The following is a 19,244-nucleotide window of genomic DNA, read 5'->3' on the forward strand; positions in this document are numbered from 1 at the left end:
GGTTACAACCACAAAATCAAACGAAACAGCCTGTGGCGATTTCCATAACTATGGCCGTTCAGTAGAAAGCTGGTGCACATGCAAAAATTTGAATCGTGATGAAAGGACTCACATAAACAGATAAAAGCAGCAGTTCAGCAGGATATGTGCAAATTACTGAATGGGGAGCACGATTGTTACAGACGTTTGATTGGTTTCATACAGTGCTACAGACAACGAAATGGCCAGTAGACAACATCTGGATGACTTTACCATCCAGAATAATTGGGAAGATCAAAGTACGAGGAGTGTGGCTGCAGAGTTCGGTATCGCCCATAGCATCATCTCAAATGCGTGATCTGCCTTCAGAATGACAGGTACAGCTGTTTCAAGGACCAATGGTGGTCATCCACGAAAAACAGTGGCTAATGGGACGCAGGACATCATGGTCTACTGTGGCCAGGTGACTCCACAAAGATGGACTGTTTGCCCGACGGCCAGTATGCTGTGTTCCTTAAACACCTGCCCATCAGAGACACCGTTTACAGTGATGCATCGGACCCAAGGACTGGTCAGCAGCGCAATGAGGTAAGGTACTCTTTACTGATGAGAGTAGATTCAGTCTCAGCAGCGATTCTGGATGCTAATCTGGTGAGAGATTCGTACACAGTATCATCCTGGAAACATCACTGAAAGGGATCAATATGGCGGTCGAGGTGTTCTCATCTGGGGAGGCATTATCTTGGATGGACTTACACAACTCCAGATACTGGAAGGCGGTACTGTAACTGGTGCACGCTATTGTACTGAGGTAATCCTTCCCCATGTGTGTCTGTTTCTGGGGTGCCATTGGCCCTGTTCATGTTTATGGATGATAACGTCCCATCCCATCACACTGCAACTGTTGATATGCTTTTGGAAAGTGAGGGCATTGTTCGTATGGATTGGCCTGCCTGTTCCACCGATCGAACACATATGGGACACTCTGGGGAGACACCTAGCAGCACATTCACACACACCAGAAAATGTTCAGCTGAAGATGGCGCTGACAGAGGAATGGATAATGTTATCGCAAGAACTTATCAACAACATTGTTCTAAGTACGGACAGTAGTGCAAAGTCTGCATCGACATTAGGGGTGGCCATATCTCCTACTGAGGACCGCCTCTTCCCTTTGTTCCATTTTTGGCAGTGATGCATCCGTATCATGGCAGCCAGTACTATGTTGCTATTTTTTGAGTAAAGTCCCTCTGTACCGTTGTGTTTCCATTTTTGTGTCGGTGTTGTTTCCTTCATCATTTCTGAACCTCATGAGGTTCCTTTGGTATGCTTTTCCCATATCCAGACCACTCCTATGAGAAGCTATAGGTGAAAATCTGACAAGTCCTCAAGTTTTGAGCCCTTATTTTCTTAAAATAAACTGCTTGGTAAACTTATATGGATAAGTGGTTTTTATAGAAAATCAGTAGAAATGTTTTTTCTGAAAAAACAATGAAAGTGGGTTTTATAAATAATTTTGAGACTGAGTATGTACCAATAAGAATCGTCCGGAAAAAAATAAATAAAATTTCTGTTTATACTCTGGGATGACCAAACTGTCAGAGGAGGGTAATGCGAGAGAATAATGTTGGCAGAGTGCAAGCCATAGAAATGAGGTTTCTGTGAGGTGTGTGAGAAAGCTGAGTGAGAGAATAAGAAATGCGGTGTCCATTCAGGAGAAAGTAGGAGAAGAATGATTACAAGAAGAGATTGAGAGGAACAGACTGGATGCTTTGAACATGTAAAGTAAATGGAGTGAGTGAGTGCCATTAGCATGTTACTGCAGAAAGAGCCACTGCACTGGTTAAAATATTAGTGTCATTTGAGTCTAATGAATATAAAAATGCTGGAAAAACATCTATGAACAGATGCCAATGAAAAGTAATGGCAGCAGCATTACCACAGAACATCAGCAGAGACACAATAAGAGATCAAGGTCCCCCTTGCGATAATGATGTGTAGACACAGTTTTGCAGATATTAATATGGGAATTAGCAGAATATATCTTATAGACAATAAACAAGTTTGTAATGATGTGTGCTAGCTACCATTTGCTATTTTTATATTGTAGTTGCCCATGTCTTGCTTTCAGGCTCATGAAAACAAGTGTTAGCATTAGTAGAGGCATATGACGCAAGAAAGCAAGCTTATGCAGCATCAGCCAAAAAAAAAAAAAAAACTTCCACTTCACCCCTCCGTTCGTTTGAAATACCTGTCCAGCTGAGCCTTAAATTTATCTAGGCTATCAACTTCCACGACAAGGGATGGAAGTCTGTTCCACCAACCAACTACCCGCTGGCTAAAAGGCAAATTTCCGCACATCTATCCTACATCTGTCTTTCCTCAATTTGAATTTATGCCCTCTCAGGTGATTATTCTGAGCAAGAGGCAGAATCTCAACAGCATTCAGCATGCTAAAACCATTCAAGGCTTTATACACCTCTATTAGATCACCTCGCCGGTGCCTACTTTACAGACACTGTAATTTGCAAAACTTAAGCCTTTCTTCGTAAGAACAACCATTTATTCCATTCATTAATCTTGTTGCCCTTCTCTGAACTCGTTCCAGCAGTTCTACATCCTTCTTGAAATGAGGCCTCCAGACCTGTATAGAGTACTCAAGGTGTGGCCTGACCATTGCCTTATACAAGGGAATAATCACCTCCTTGTCCCTGCTAGAAAAGTTCCTGTATATGATTGATAAGACACCATGAGCTACTCTTGCAGCCCGTCTGCACTACTCAGAGAACTTCATATCTGCCTGAACAATTACCCCAGGTCCTTTTCATTCTCTACCACTGTCAGTGTAGTACCACAGAGTTGATACGTTGCTCTGGGATTGCTGTTTCCCATATGTAGTACATTTGTCAATGTTAAGCTTCATTTGCCACCTCTCAGCCTATCTGCTCAACCTTTCCAGATACCATTGCAGCAGCATAGTGTCAGTAGTGTCGTTAACAACCCTGCCAACTTTTGTATCGTCTACAAACTTGGACATTAAGCTTGATATACCATTATCAATATTATTTATAAATACAGAAAACAGTAATGGACTGAACACTAAACCCTGAGGGACTCCACTAATAACATTAGTCCACGATGAGCAGTGTACATTGATTACCACTCTCTGTCTTCTCCCCCTCAACCACCCCCTTATCCATAGAAGCAATTTGCCTCCAATGCCACACTGCTCCAATTTGTGCAGCAGTCTTCCATGTGCAACAGTATCAAAAGCCTTTCTATGATCCAAGTATATAATATCAAAGTTATTCCCTCCATCCAGTTCTTTTGTGACTGCATCATAGTATCTAATCAAATTGGTCAGGCAAGACTTCCCCTTAACAAAACCATGCTGTGTCCGAGCTATAACTGAAGTCTTGTCTAGATGATCCTGCAGTGCTTCTTTAACCAGTGGCTCCATTAATTTTTCTGGAACAGTAGTTAAACTCACAGGTCTATAATTACTTGTATCAGTCTTTGATCCTCCTTTGTGAATTGGGGTCACATTTGCAGATCTCCAGTCTATGGGTACCTCCCCTGGGTCCAAGGAAGCTCTCATAATTATGGCTAAGGATTTGCTTACTTCTTTTGCCGCCTCCTTTAATATAACTGGATAGATCCCATCCACCCCAGGTGCCTTTCTTGTGTTTATCTTCAACAATTTCTCCTTCACTTTACTCTCAGTTATTACAAGATTATCTAGCTTAGTGCCAGAGTAGAATACACTTCTGGCATTCCCCTTACTGAATAACTCCTCATGTGTGAATGTCGATGCAAAATATTCATTTAGTTTGTTATCTACCTGAGCAGGATCATCAATAGTTGAACCATTGATATCAAGTGGACCAATCTGATTCATCCCCTTCTAGAGTTTACATAAGTAAAGAACTCTTTGCTGTTTTTCTTTGCATCCCTTGCCTAAGATTTCTCATAATCTGCCTTCGCCTGCCTAACCTCCTTTGTAACTTGGTTACAGATCAAGTTATATCTATCATAGGCTTCTGTGTCACGTGTTAATTTATATGTATCCCATGCATTTTTCTTCTCTGCCATATGTCTCATTAGTTCATATGACATCCATTTTGGCGTAAACCTTGAACAATATTTCTTAGTTGGTATGTAAAGCCTAGTAGCTTCCAAGATTAGTTCTTTGAATGCTTCCCATTGGACTGTTGGTAACATCAGTTGGTCCCACTGTATAGAATTTAAATACTGTCTCAGACCATCGTAGTCGCCTTTACGAAAGCAATAACTCTTCCCTTTACCCTTGATGCTAGTTACCTCTTTGAGTAAATCCCACTTCAGCACACTGTGATCACTGCCACCTAGTGGTTCCTTTATCTGCAGATTCTTAATGCATGAAGAATCACTACTGATAATCAAATCAAGAGTATTACTCCCTCTAGTTGCCTTCCGAACATGCTGATGTAGAAAACAATCATCCAATAAATCCACAAAAGCCTTGCTGGTGTGTAAGTGATCAGCCCCCAAATTCCAGTCAATATCTGGGAAATTAAAATCCCCCATTATAAGACTCTCTGATTTACTGGCCCACTCTATTTCCCTGTACAGTTTATTATACTCATCAGAGTCATTAGGCCTATATCACACTCCTACTCTCACTTTTGATCTCCCAATGCTTATGTCACACCAAACTGACTCGACACTGCACTGTCCAGCGATGTCGACTGGCTTCACTTGCCTGGATTTTGTGTGTTTCTTAACTAATAGCATAACCCTTCTTCCCTTCCTATCCTGTCTATCTTTTCTGTAGACGTTGTGCTCCCCAAATTCCAGTTCTGCATTCCTTATATCTGTGTGACAGCACGTCTCTGATATCCCAACAGTATCTGCCTTTGATGCTTTGAGCAATACCTCAAATTCATCAAATTTATTTACCAAACTCCTAGCACTGGTGTACAAGCAAGTATACATGCACCTGTTCTTTTTCTTAGCTACCCTAACACAACCCATGTGTTTACTTGTACCACGACTCCCAGCAATCTCTGAAATATCCTGCATGTTGTTTTCCAGGCTTCTACTCATTCCAATAGAAGCAGTGCAAGAATAACTTTCACCTCTGCCAGTGGCTATTGTTAATCTATTAGTCCTTGTATCCCCCCAAGCTAGCAGTTTTCCGACCCACCTAACACTGCCTCGATAGCATCAGCAAATATTCTTGCACCCTTTCTATTTAAATGTATCCCATCCCTGTAGAAACAGTCCCTTCTGTTAACAAGTACTGACCAGGCTGAAAAAAATTCTACCCCTTGAGCCTTGCACAATCTTTGCAGGGCTGAATTGATCGACAAGGCTCTCATCATATACTGCCTACTATCGTGTCTGGGCAGAATTGCAGACACCTTCAGATTCAACTATAATTCATGGCTTTTTTTTCAACAGTGACCTGTACTTGTTAAGTAATTCTGCCAGTCCCCTACTCTTAATATCATTACTGCCAACGTGTACAACTATATCACCTTTTGTGACCTTAAAAGATGATATCCGTTCTACAATGTCATCAACCTTTGTCCCTGGTCGACATACCCTGGTCCTGTTCCACCTATCCTTTTTACAAAGCACGTTCCCCATTTCCCTGACAATAGAGTCACCAACAACTACTAGTTCCTGTGGGAACTAGTAGTTGTTGGTTAAACCTTTTTACCATTAAAAAGGTAAAAAGGTAAGATATGAAGAGGACATCAAAGGTAAGACATCAAGGGGGCTTCACCTGTAGCAAATGCCATATCCATCAGGTGGCCACTTTATGAGGTACACTTAATAGCAAGTAGGATCCCAATTTAGCTTTCAGAATAGCATGGATTCATCACAGCTTGAACTGAATAATGTATTTATCAAAAAGTGTGCCATAGGGATGCTGGTCCATGCACCATCAGTATTCAGTAGTAAGAAGAGGTCAGCATTCCTGCTGACATTTTCTTACTACTGAATATGTCATAAATTTTACAATTTATAGAACAAACTTATCTTAGAAAAGATTTAAACCTCTCAAAAACTTTAGCATTAGCAGAGGAATACGATGCAAGAAAGCAAGCTTATATAGCATCAGCCAAAAAAAAAAAAAAAACACCTTCCCCATTGCAGGATGGAAGCCCCCTCAACAATTCATGCTGAGGGAAATGGACCATAATCTGCCATGCTGGTCCAGTGTGGGTTGGCAGATCGACCATATTCAGGAGTTTGGGGGGGGGGCTTGAACCCCGGTCTACTCAAAGAGCGTGTGCTCCTTACTGCACTCCCGCTCCTGCCCACTCAGCTACGGAGGCAGCATGAATTGTTGAGGGGGCTTCCAGTCTGCAGTGGGTTCTAATGGCTGCACTTTACTTTTTTTTTTTTACAGAAATCAACCACTTGCTGGCTAAAGTCAATTTTCCACACATCTATTTTACAACCGTCTTTCCTCAATTTGAATGTATGCCCCTGTGTAATATGAGCAAGAGGATTACATCAGCACTGAACTTGCTGAAACCATTCAAAGCCTTACACTCCTCTATCAGATCGCCTCGCTTGTACCTAATCTCCAGACACTGCAATTGCAGAATTTAAGCCTTTCTTGATAACAGGAATCGTTTGTTCCACTCACTAATCTCATTGCCCTTCTCTACACTCATTCTAGGAGCTCTACATGTTTTCTAAAATGGGGCCTCCAGATTTGTATGCAGTACACATGGTGTCGCCTGACCATTGCCTTATACAAGGGGTTAATCACCTCATTGCCAGTAAAATTCGTATAAATCACTGACAAGACCTTATGAGCTACTCTTGCAGCCCATCTGCACTGCTCGGTTGATCTGATTGATGTGTATAAGGCCTTGAACGGGTTGAACAAGCTGAATGCTGATGGGATTCTTGCTCAGATTAAGAACCTGAGGGGGCATAGATGCAAATTGAGGAAAGACAGTTGTAGAATAGATGTGTGAAGTTCATCTTTAGTCAGCAGGTAGTTGATTGCTAGAACAGACTTTCATCTGGTCCACTGGATATTGATGGTTCAACTGTTGATGATCCTGCTCAGGTGGCTAACAAACTAAATGAGTATTTTGCATCTACATTCACCCATGAGGAGTTATTCAGGGAGGGGAATGCCAGAGGTGAGTTCAACTCTGGCAGCGAGCTGGATGATTTTGTAATAACTGAGAGGAAAGTGGAGGAGAAAATGTTGAAGATAAACATAAAAAAGGCACCCCGGGGTGGATGGGATCTATCCAGTTATATTAAAGGAGGCAGCAAAGGAAGTCCAAAGAAGCACTCATAATTATGAGACTTTGACCTCAGGGGAGGTACCCACGGACTGAAGATGTGCAAATGTGATCCCAATTCAACACAAGTAATTAGGCCTGTTAGTTAAACAAGTTTAACTAACAGGTGTATAATTACTTGTTAGTTTACTTCCGTTCCAGGAAAATTAATGGAGGCACTGGTTAAAGAAGCAGTGCAGGATCATCTAGACAAGACTTCAGCTATAGCTCAGACACAGTATGGTTTTGTTAAGGGAAAGTCTTGCCTGACCAATTTGATTGGATACTATGATGTGGTCACAAAGGACCTGGATGCAGGGAATAACTTTGATATCATATATTTGGATCTTAGAAAGGCTTTTGATACTGTTGCACATGGAAGACTGGTGGGCCTTACAACCAAGATAGATGGTGTCTGGCATTGTTATTATTATTATTAGCCACATGGTGCAAGGAAGCCTGAGGCTAATACTGCACTAGCCAAAAAAAAAAAAAAAAAAATTCTGAATTATCCCGAGAGAGAGAGAATCAACAAGAAAGAGAAATATTATGATATCCAGCTCAGGACCCTGGGTATGCCAAGCCCAAACTCACCAGATGTGAGCCCCTGGGGTTAATTGATTGGGGCAATTAATGGCATGATCCTGGAGTGTCTTGTGCACTGCACTCATATTGATATGTACCAATCATCTCACAGAGGATCTGTACGTTCTGTGACATCAACCTGCATTTAAAGCAAACAATTCCTTGCAGGGCTCTCTTGTCATGTTCCGCGAGCATCCAAGGTTTTCCGGGCCATCTTGTGAGACTTTCAGCACCAGTCCACTTCTATTTGCAGATTACATTACCAATAATCAAGTTAAGGATCTTCAATGCAGTTGAAACATCACACAGACTGATTGCTTATGTAGTACTGATTATCATTTCATTTTGGAATTATGTAATTCTGTCGATCACAGCATCTTGCATTCTCAATCATACTCTTCAAAGGTCTTCAAGTGTATTTATAGTTGTATAAAATGTGGTACTTGGGTAGGATGTGGCCAACTATTAACAGAAGAGTGTCCAGATATTAATTATAGGGCAGTGCATACCTCAAGCGATGGTTAGCATTTTAAGAATTCTCACAGCAATGCCAAGTATGAGAGGATATTCATACTGAATGGAAAACAAAAACAGTTCAGGTCTTCACTTTCTGAACTTCGGATATGACCCTGACAGCCAAGTCTTAACAGCAGGGCCATTGCCATAAACAAAACTTTGACTCAGATTTTCTGACAATGGGTAAATTCTGCAGCAGCAGTATCTTCCTCAAAACAATCATAATTGGTGGCTACCTAATAGATAAGCCCTCTCACAATGAAATTCATAGAATTAATACTGTCAAACATCTATTGCTTCTACTACAATGACAGTAAAGAGTGTCAAAAATATTTAAAATTTGAAAATGATGCACTGCCGAGCAATAAAATTTGTGCTACCTTAGCATTTATAAAAGAATATCATTGTGAATATACATGCGAAAGGCATTACTTGGGATGAATACTCAAAAATTGAAAATTTTGAGTGCTAGTTTCCATGTTTTTATGCAATCTGAAATGGCTTATTGAGTCCCTGAAGTAGAAATTAGACATTTGCTATCTCCTACCAATTTACTACTAAAAATAAATCCAATATGTGCTAAAATGATATTATTTTCTTGTTGACGTTTTTGATCCAACTTTGGGTATCTGTTATCAAGAGAAAGTTGAGCAGATAACAAATTTCCTTCAAGTTTGTTTGAAGATTTAACCAATCTTCTAAAGTAAAGTCCTTTCTCATTGGTCAAAAGAATGATCTTCCCCTTGTTTTAGCCTCTCTACAACATTGGCAGTAAAAATGGCTATGGATAAATCAGAAGCTGAAACAAGAGAAGATCATATTCTTTAATATCATCTAATATTATCAAATCTAATATTATGCCAATGTTAGCTTTTCAAACACTAGCATAATATTTAAAAGGTATGTGCAAAATGCTTTATTCAAGTGAGAAGGGAGGAACACGAAAAGACTTTCTGTATATGTGGGGATAACCCATTTAGGGTTATCCCCACATATGCAGAAGGTGATAAGTAATCCTCCCTAAGTGGGTCATAAGTGGCACTGGCCTACGTCTTGGACATAGATCAGTGCCACTCACAAGTGATTGCTTGTTGTAACTTTGCAAAGTGCTCATATGGCTATTCTCACCATTCTTAACCTCTTTTTTAAATAGATTTTAAATTAAATTATAAATTTAATTTAAGGTTGTCACCGTTCTACAAGCAGAATTAAATATTATCCAGTGACAGCCAGTGCTTCAAAACCTTTTTCACTTCACTTCAATGGCACACATTAATTGAAAAACTTTTTTTTCCTTTTAGCACTTCACAGATAGTTCTTTTTTTCTTTTTTTTTTTTTTTTTTTTTGTTAAACCAAACCAGACAGTTCCAGCCAACTTCAAGACTTATTTACAACACTATACAGATAAATTATCAGTGACACATACCATTAGCATTAGTAGAGGCATATGATGCAAGAAAGCAAGCTTATGCAGCATCAGCCAAAAGAACCAAAAAAAAAAAACCACTCCCATTTCACCCTTCCATTCGTTCCAAATACCTGTCCAGCTCAGCCTTAAACTTATTTAGGCTATCAACTTCCACAACAAGGGATGGAAGTCTGTTCCACCAACCAACTACCCGCTGACTAAAGGCAAACTTCCACACATCTATCCTACATCTGTGTTTCCTCAATTTGAATTTATGCCCTCTCAGGTGATTATTCTGAGCAAGAGGAAGAATCCCAACAGCACTGAGCATGCTCAAACCATTCAAGGCTTTACACACCTCAATCAGATCAACTCGCAGGTGTCTAGCCTCCAGACACTGTAATTTGCAAAACTTTGTCTAGCCTCCAGACACTGTAATAAGCCTTTCTTCGTAAGAGCAACCCTTTATTCCATTCACTAATCTTGTTGCCCTTCTCTGTACTCGTTCCAACAGCTCTACATCCTTCTTAAAATGAGGCATCCAGACCTGTATACAGTACTCAAGGTGTGGTGGCCTGACCATTGCCTTATACAAGGGAATAATCACCTCCTTATCCCTGCTAGAAAAATTCCTGTATATCCTTGACAAGACACTATGAGCTACTCTTGCAGACTGTCTGCACTGCTCAGAAAACTTCATATCTGCCTGCACAATTACTCCCAGGTCCTTTTCATTCTCTACCACTGTCAGTGTAGTACCACAGAGTTGATACGTTGCTCTGGGGTTACTGCTTCCCATATGTAGTACTTTACATTTGTCAATGTTAAACTTCATTTGCCACCTTTCAGCCCATCTTCTCAACCTTTCCAGATCCTGTTGCAGCAGCATAGCGTCAGTAGTGTCCTTAACAACCCTGCCAATCTTCGTATTGTCTGCAAACTTGGACATTAAGCTTGATATACCATCATCAATATCATTTAAATAAATACAGAAAACAACAATGGATCCAACAGTGAACCCTGAGGGACTCCACTAATAACATTAGTCCACGATGAGCAGTGTCCATTGATTTCCACTCTCTGTCGTCTCCCACTCAACCATCCCTTTTTCCATAGCAGCAATTTGCCTCCAATGCCACACTGTTCCAATTTGTTCAGCAGTCTTCCATGTACAACAGTATCAAAAGCCTTTCTAATGTCTAAATATATGATATCAAAGTTATTCCCTGGATCTAGTTCCTTTGTGATCATATCATAGTATTCAATCAAATTGGTCAGGCAAGACTTTCCCTTAACAAAACCATGCTGTGTCCCAGCTATAACTGAAGTCTTGTCTAGATGATCCTGCAGTGCTTCTTTAACCATGTGCCATCTCTGGCACATGAACCGTATCAGGGATCTACTATCTAGCATACTAATCTAGAATTCCAAATGAACTTTTAAGTTTTTTACTGTGATAGTAATAAGTTTAATTCATACATATTATTAAAGAATTCTGAATACGTCAAATATCAATTTCAGTATCCAAACCAATAAAAATGTAATAGTCATTATCAATAAATGTAAAATTCAGTCCATTTTCCATCATAGATACAGTAATAGTAGTAATGGCAAATGATGCAAAAAAGAGAGCTTATATAGCATCAGCCAAAATAAAAAAACCTATACCGTCACCCATCTGTACCCTCCAAGAATTCGTCTAGTTGGTCCTTGAATTTATTCAATCCATCCACTTCCACAACAACAGCTGGAATCCTGTTCTAATAAGCAGCCACTCCCTGGGTAAAGGCAAATTTCAGCACATCTATCCTGCAACCATCCGTCTTCAACTTGACTCTATGCCCCTTCATGTTTGTAGCAAGTGGAGTAATGCCATTTACATTCAGCTTACTCAATTCAGTCAAGGCTTTAGACACCTAAATCAGATCTCCACACAAATGCCTGTCTTGAGATGCTGCAATTTAGGTTATGTTAAATGTTAGGTTAAATTAGATTAGGTTAGGTTCTCGAGTATCCACTGCCAAATTCTCAAATGCTGACCACCAGATAATTCTCCAGTAGAGCAAAGAAAACTTAATTTCAATCCTTCTAAAACTCAGTCCTACCTTATATCTCGCAAAAAGGATTCTTCTTCTCCTAGGCTTATCTTTGATGACACTCCGATTTCAAAGCAAGATCTTGGGGATTACCCTTACTTCTAATTTCTCTTTTCGTAAGCACATCACAAATATTGCTTCCTCTGCATTACTTTTCTTCCAAACAGTTGTTGACTCTGTAGAAACCGCAAAGCCAGCCTACCATGGAATATTTTTCCCACATATGGGGTGCCCACAAAACCTCTCTCAGGCTTCTAGATTCCATTCAGAAGAGGGCAGTTAGGTTAATTAATGACTCATCTCTAACAGAGTCTCTCCACTCTCTGTGGTGCCTCCATAGCCAGGTGGGCAGGAGCAGCAGTGCATAGCACATGCTTCTTGATTAGACCGGGGTTCGAGCCCGTGACCACCAAATACGGAGAATGCGGAAAGGTCAGAGAATGACCACCGCATATCCACGGAGCAATATGGCCTTAGTTGCTAATGCTCCTAAAAAAAAAAAACCCAACCCAACCCACTCTCTGTCTCACAGACTTTCTGTTTCTGCTGCATGCCTTTTCTACAGATACTTCCATGGGTACTGCTCTTCTGAATTGGCTTCTATAATTCCTGCTCTCTCTTTCAAAGCAGTCCAAACATGTGCCACAATCAATCAACATCCATTTACTGTCCAACTTGAAACTCAACAGAATCAACTTTTCTTTTTCCTCATTTATTCATTCAACTTCTGTTTTCTGAGCAACCTTCCTTCATACGTATTTCCTGAAAATTACAATTTACAGAAGTTAAAGTCTAATGTCAACAAGTATCTTCTTTCATCTTTTCAACTTTGAACCCATGCACGGTACTAAGTACTTAGGTTCTAAGAAAAAAAAGTACCTTACATATAATGATCCTTAAGATTGAAAAAATAATTCAGTATGGAAAACATATTTATTTAATATGATATATTGTAATATAGTAAACTAATTATAAGGAAGTATGGGAGATATGGTGTCTTTCTTTCATTGGCAGTTGGTTACTTTGTATTTAATTTTATTTTACTTTATTGTTTATTATTAGTTATATTTTGTAGTTTACAATAATATACCTATGTAAATCTAACCAAAAAATAAAATAAATAAATAAACTATTATTTTTAGGCCACCCGAATAATTAAATTCATCTACCGTGCTGTGTGTCTTATGTCACTTAATTGCACCAGGGGCTCACATCTAGTGAGTATGGGCTTGGCACACCCAAGGTCCTGAACTGGATTATCATCATTCTTCTCTTTCTTGGTGATTCCCTCCTATTTTTCTCTCTCTCTCAGGGTAACTCAGAATTTTTTTTTTGGCTGGTGCAGCATAAGCCTCAGGCTTCCTTGCACCATATGACAATTAATAATAATGTGTTCTATGGTAGATTTGTCTGTTTTGCTGGACAAAAAACCCCAGTTTCTGGAGTGTAAAACCTTGCTATCTATGCTTGAGACCTGTAAATCTAAGCAGACGCCATTGCAGAATTTTTAGTGCAAACCCACTGGAACACTTTCGCGAACCATCAGTTAGGAACCACTGATCTATAGCAGCTAGATCAGCATGTTCATTTCCAGAAATTCCCACATGATCAGGGATCCAACAAAAGATGACTTCTTGTTTTTTCCTATTTAGCTTAGTCATGGTATTCCAAATCTGTATGAGTAAGGAGTTATTGAGATTTTTATTCTGCTGTATAGCACTAACGGAGTCTGTATTGATCATACTGTTCAATATATTTGTTGATAAGGTGAAATTTAACGCTATGAAGATAGCACAGAGTTCTGCAGTGAAGCTGCTGCATTGAATGGGGAGTTTCTTGGCTATGGTAAGGTTGGGAAAAACTGTTGCTGCACCAACATGGGCATCAGATTTAGATCTGTTGGTGTAGATTGGCGTGCACTCTGTGTGCTGGGTTCTCAATGCGGCATGAATTTACAGTAGGTTGTGTTGGGGTAAGGTGTGTTTCCCCAACAATGTGAGTGAAAGGTTGCACAACAGTATGTGATACATCCAAGGTGGAGCTGTATGAGAAGTAGTAGGCTGTATCCTGCTCAGGTCAATTTGCCAGTCACTGAGCAGGGAACGCAGCTGTATTTCCGTTGATGGGTTTTTAAATGGATAGGTTCTGTAAAGGTTCTCCCATTTGGGCGAGAAAAGTCCATTCCGAGTAGGGTTGTCTATTTGCCCGTAGACTTTTGCTGCGTAGCTTAACCGAAGCATTTCTCTGCGTAGATGTAAAGAGGTTTCAGTTGCTTCAGCATATAAGCTCTGAACTAGCGATGTACAGAATACCCCTAGTGCATACCGAAGAGAACTGTGGTGTACAGGATCAAGCCAACATAAGGCACTTGGTCTAGCAGAGCCGTAGAAGAGCCGTAAGCTAGATGTGACTGTATTAATTCATGATACAAATGCTGTAGCGTGAAGAGGCATCTCCCTAGCCAGGTGGGAAGGAGCAGCAGTGCATAGCACACACTTCTTGATTAGACCGGGGTTCGAGCCCGTCACCACCAAATACGGAGGATGCAGAAAGGTCAAGAAATGACCACCGCATATCCCTGGAGCAGTATGGCCTTAGTTGCTAATGCTCTTAAAAACCAAATAACTAGCAGTAGCGTGTAACGGTCATGTTGTGCCAGACGTACTCTTAAGATGTTTAGCTTCTTAAGGCAAGTAATCTGGAGCTCTTTTATATGTTTGAGGAAGGTAAGTTTTTGGTCCAGAACCACACCAAGAAAGCGGACTCTACGAACCACAGGGATCATTTGATTTTCTAAGTGAGGTTCTGGGTCTGGAAGTAGGTTACACTTCCTACAGAAATGTATCCCGACAGGCTTTTGTGGTGAGAGGTGAAAACCATTGTTTTGGGACATTTTACAACTTTGTTGATAGCACCTTCCAACTGTCTTTCTACCATTCGCATATTAGGCGAATGGCAGGAGATACTGAAGTCATTGGCATATAGAGTATTGGACGATCCTGTATTATGGAGTTCACTGTTATGTTAAATAGGGTGGCATTTAGTACTGAACCTTGTGGGACCCCTTCTTCCTGGATAAAACTGGAAGATAACTGGTTGTTGACTCTAACTTGAAATGAGCGATGATGGAGGAAGTTTCTAATAAATTTTGGCACGTGTCCACGTAGTTCTAGATCGTATAGATTTCACGTTATACCATACCTCCAAGCTGTGTCAAATGCTTTTTCTATGTCAAAGAGAACCATGACATTGTAAAAAGATAAGTAAAAAAGATAAGCAATCAATAACAAAGAACACGGCACACACAAATTTCAACACGATATGTGCAAGTGAGAACAAAGTAAGTTATTAAGCTTTAAAAATAGGAATGAAGAGAAGATTCTGAAAAGTAATTTTTTTATATGATTGAAGATTTCATGGAAGTGTAAACACATTTCACCATAATAACCACAGAATTCCAGTTGTCGGTATTATTGCAAATTCAATAAGATCGAGTTTGCTATCCATTTATGATAGATTGTACTAATAGAAAAGCCCAATAAACAGGTGACTGTTAATTGTTTTATGGTTGTGACCTTCAGAAATCCGCCCAAAACCACGTGGTACGGTCAGAGACAATCGTAGGGAGACCACAGCACTGGATATTGTCTCCAGTGCTGTAGTCTCCTGCCCCGATTAAACGGCATGTTGTCCCAATTAAGCGAAGTAAACCCTGGCTGTTTTCTCGATTGGGTTCTGTTTTTTAAGGTTTGCCCCAAATAAACGGCTGCCCCGATTAACTGGTGGCCCAAATAACTGGAATCCACTGTATTTGCCCATATCATTTGCGTTTTTGCAGTTCTTGTAATTGTGGAGGCGAAACGTCTCCATGCTTCCCTTTTGCTAGTCTGCCTAATACGTTTTGCTTTTGCCTGAGCCTGTTTAAAGCAGATGAGATTTGCAGTTGTTGTAAACTTCCTGAAGATGTTCCATGCTCTTTTATTTTCTTTTTTAGCTGTGTTGCATTCATTACTCCACCACAATTTTGAGCGTGCTGATATTTTGATGGATTGCTTTGGAATCGCTTGGTCAGCTGCCTGTAGTATTTGGTTAGATATATATTCTGTGGCCAAGTTTATGGATGTTTGCTGGACCTGCTTTTCTTCCAATATTGCTAGTTACTTGTATATATTCCATTTTGCTTTGAAAAAGTTCCATTTGGCAGTTCTGTTTGAAAAGTGGGGGATGTTGGTTTTAATCCGAATTTAAATTGCTGGGTAATGGTCACTATCCAGTGGATTGCTATGAATAGTCCATCCAAATGGAGGATATATGGATGCTGAGCATAGAGACACATCAATAGCTGAAGTAGATCCTGTAGGTAAATGCGTATAAGTGTGTGCACCATTATTGAGAGTAATCAAATTGTGCTGGTCAAGTAATTTTTCTATAATTTGGATTTCCCCATAAAAGATGATGACTATTGAGGTCTCCTAGGATAAAGTAGGGTTGAGGAAGTTGTACCACTAGTTCTTCTAGGTCAGCATAACTTATATTTTAATTAGGGGCAAGTATAGCGGGATGATAGTCAAGTCAAAATTAACATTAACTCATACTGCAACTATCTCAAGGTTTTGTTTTCAATGGGAGTGGTTTAGAGGGTATTTCAGTGTTTATTATCAATGCAACACCTCCATGTGCCAGATTGTTCAGGTTGTTTCCAACACGATCTTTCCAATGAATAATATAGTTCCGGAGAGAAACGGTTATATGTGAGGTTAGATTGGTTTCCTGTAGGCAGAAGGCGATAGGATCGTATTGTGTGAGGATCTTGGATGAGGATCTTGTGAGATCTTGGATGTCATTTAAATTGCTGCAATATACTGTACAGTTCCACTGCAAAAGTGTAAGCATTACCTGGGTTCGGTAGAACCCTCTATTTGTTTTCGAGGGGCTAAAGGTTTGCTACGCTCAGGTTTCCCTTTCCCCTTCTTTGGAAAGTATGGTTTTCCCATGTCCATATCCTCATCAGTGAATAGTTCTAATACTTGCTCATCTTGCTGTGAGCTATCTTCTAAGTCCATGCTATCTGTTTGGTTTGCATCAAAAGTATATACTGTAGCATTTTCCTAAGGGATAGCATCTGGTAATATAGTAATCGGCATATTTATTGCTTTACTTTTTTTGCTTGCAGTTTGGTTTAGTGGAACCATGGCCAATACTGACCTTGTCCAATCAGATAGTGATTCATTGGTAGTATGGTTACCACTGTTTGGATTGCAATTGATATTTTTTTTTGATTACTTGAGCATAGGTTGGTTTATTAGCATTCAGGGCTGGAAAGGACTTTTTGGCCTCTTGGTAGGTGACATTGTGTTAAATTTTGTACCACTGTACATTTTTTTCCCTTTTCCAAAGGGGACACTCCTTGGAAAATGCCAGATGAGCTTCTCTGCAGTTAGGACAACTAAGTGTTGTAGCTGTGCAATCGGTATTTGTGTGTGCAGTGGATCCGCATGTGGCAGCTGCTCCTCTGCAGACTGTCTGTGAGTGTCCAAACTTCTGGCACTTGCAGCAGCGTAAGTGGTTTGGAATCTAACACAGCAATCAAGATAACTTGCTTTGATTGTTGTTGGTGGTTTACGGTTATCGAAAGTGAGTATTACATTTCGAGTAGGAACTAGTATGCCATCCTTCTTTGCCATTATTCTTCTGACATTTATGACTCCTTGGCCTTGTAGTTCCTGTTTCAGCTCTTCATCTGACACGTTCATGAGGTCCCATTCAGTGATGACACCTCTTGATGTGTTCAGAGAGACATGGTGAAACTGTAACAGTAATTCCATGAAACATTTTTTCAGTAGTTGCTCAGATTATCAAGCAGTGGCAATTTCAACCAGTAAGTCACCTGATCTTAAGCAATAGCAATGAACTGTCTTTGGGGTACCTATTATGCTTTCTAGGCATTTCTGCACTAGAAATGGTGAGAGTTTGGTAATAGGTTGTTCTTGGGTCGAGTGAATAATAAGGAAAGTTGGAGTTTTGATTCTGGTTACGTCAGTCTTTTGACATTTAGCTGCTACAAAATTAGTCTCCAACTGTTCTCGCCCTGTAAGGGTCTCATCTATGAACCCAGTGGATTTCTGGGTTTTAGGAATGGTTTGCTCCATTTCGCCCTGGAAGGGCAAAATGGAGCAAATTCCCTTCCAGGTTACTGGAAGAGAATTTCTCTGCAAATTCTCTTCCCTTCTAGGTTACCGGCGCTGCCATGTGGAGGCAGGAGCAGTGCCACCTTTGCAACCAAGCGGTAATAGGTTAATAATAAAACAAAAAATTAAGAGAAGAAAGAAAGTTAATTTTCCATCTGATCTAGTAAAGTGTTTTCTTTACTGAATAAACTGAGTGTTAATGTAATGCTGAAAATAAGGAAACAATTCTATTTAACCAAGAAAGAGCACTAATTTACAGGCAAAGACACATGATCACAAAAATCGCTTGCTACCTGGGGCCCTATAAGGATTAACATTCTGCAATTTACTGTTCGTAGTACACTGACAACCACCTCTCCCACATACTAATGGCGCCTCCGTAGCCAGATGGGAAGGAGCAGCAGTGCGTAGCACATGCTTCTTGATTAGACCAGAGTTAGAGCCCGTCACCACCAAATACGGAGGATGCGGAAAGGTCAGGGAATGACCACCGCATATCCCGGAGCAATATGGCCTTAGTTGCTAATGCTCCTAAAAAAACAAAAACCAAAATAACAATAACCCACATACTATACCGAGAAGTCGCACAAGTCGTTGCTTTCTTGTGTTCATAGCCAATGGAAAAAATTAAGGCATATTCCTGATGTGGATAATACACTGTGGTCAGCCTGTGTTCTATTGTTACGCCCTATTAGAGAATTAGGAGAGAATGATTTTCCTTTATTCTGGAAATTAATCTGTTCTTTCGGAGAAATGAGTCATCCACACTTTCAGTAAATTTCACCTGTTTCTGTTTACAATGTAAACATGGTAGGCATAAGCGGGCTCTAGTTAAAAATTTCCTATTACAGAGACCCCTCTATCGGAGACCTGAAGCTAGCACCTCTCTCTGTTTATAATGTAAACATGATAGGCATAAGTGGCCCTAGTTTAGATCAGGGCTTTAAGAAAAGGAATGGCTTTAAAAATTTCCTATTACAGAGGCCCAAAGATAGCGCCTATTTATAAGTATGGCCCTGACCGCATGAAGGCAGTAGCAGTGCCAACCAGTGACCAAATGATCAGAATGGTGGGAGAGCAGTATGTTACTAATGTAGTGTAATGTGACCAGAGAAAAAGTTAAGAAAAGCTAGCACTGGCACTAGAAAGACACTAGTAAATTGCACTAGGAAA

The sequence above is a fragment of the Mastigoproctus giganteus genome, chromosome 8, assembly GCF_048544385.1.
Source record: "Mastigoproctus giganteus isolate SK-2022 chromosome 8, ASM4854438v1, whole genome shotgun sequence".
In the NCBI taxonomy this organism is placed as follows: Eukaryota; Metazoa; Arthropoda; class Arachnida; order Uropygi; family Thelyphonidae; genus Mastigoproctus; species Mastigoproctus giganteus.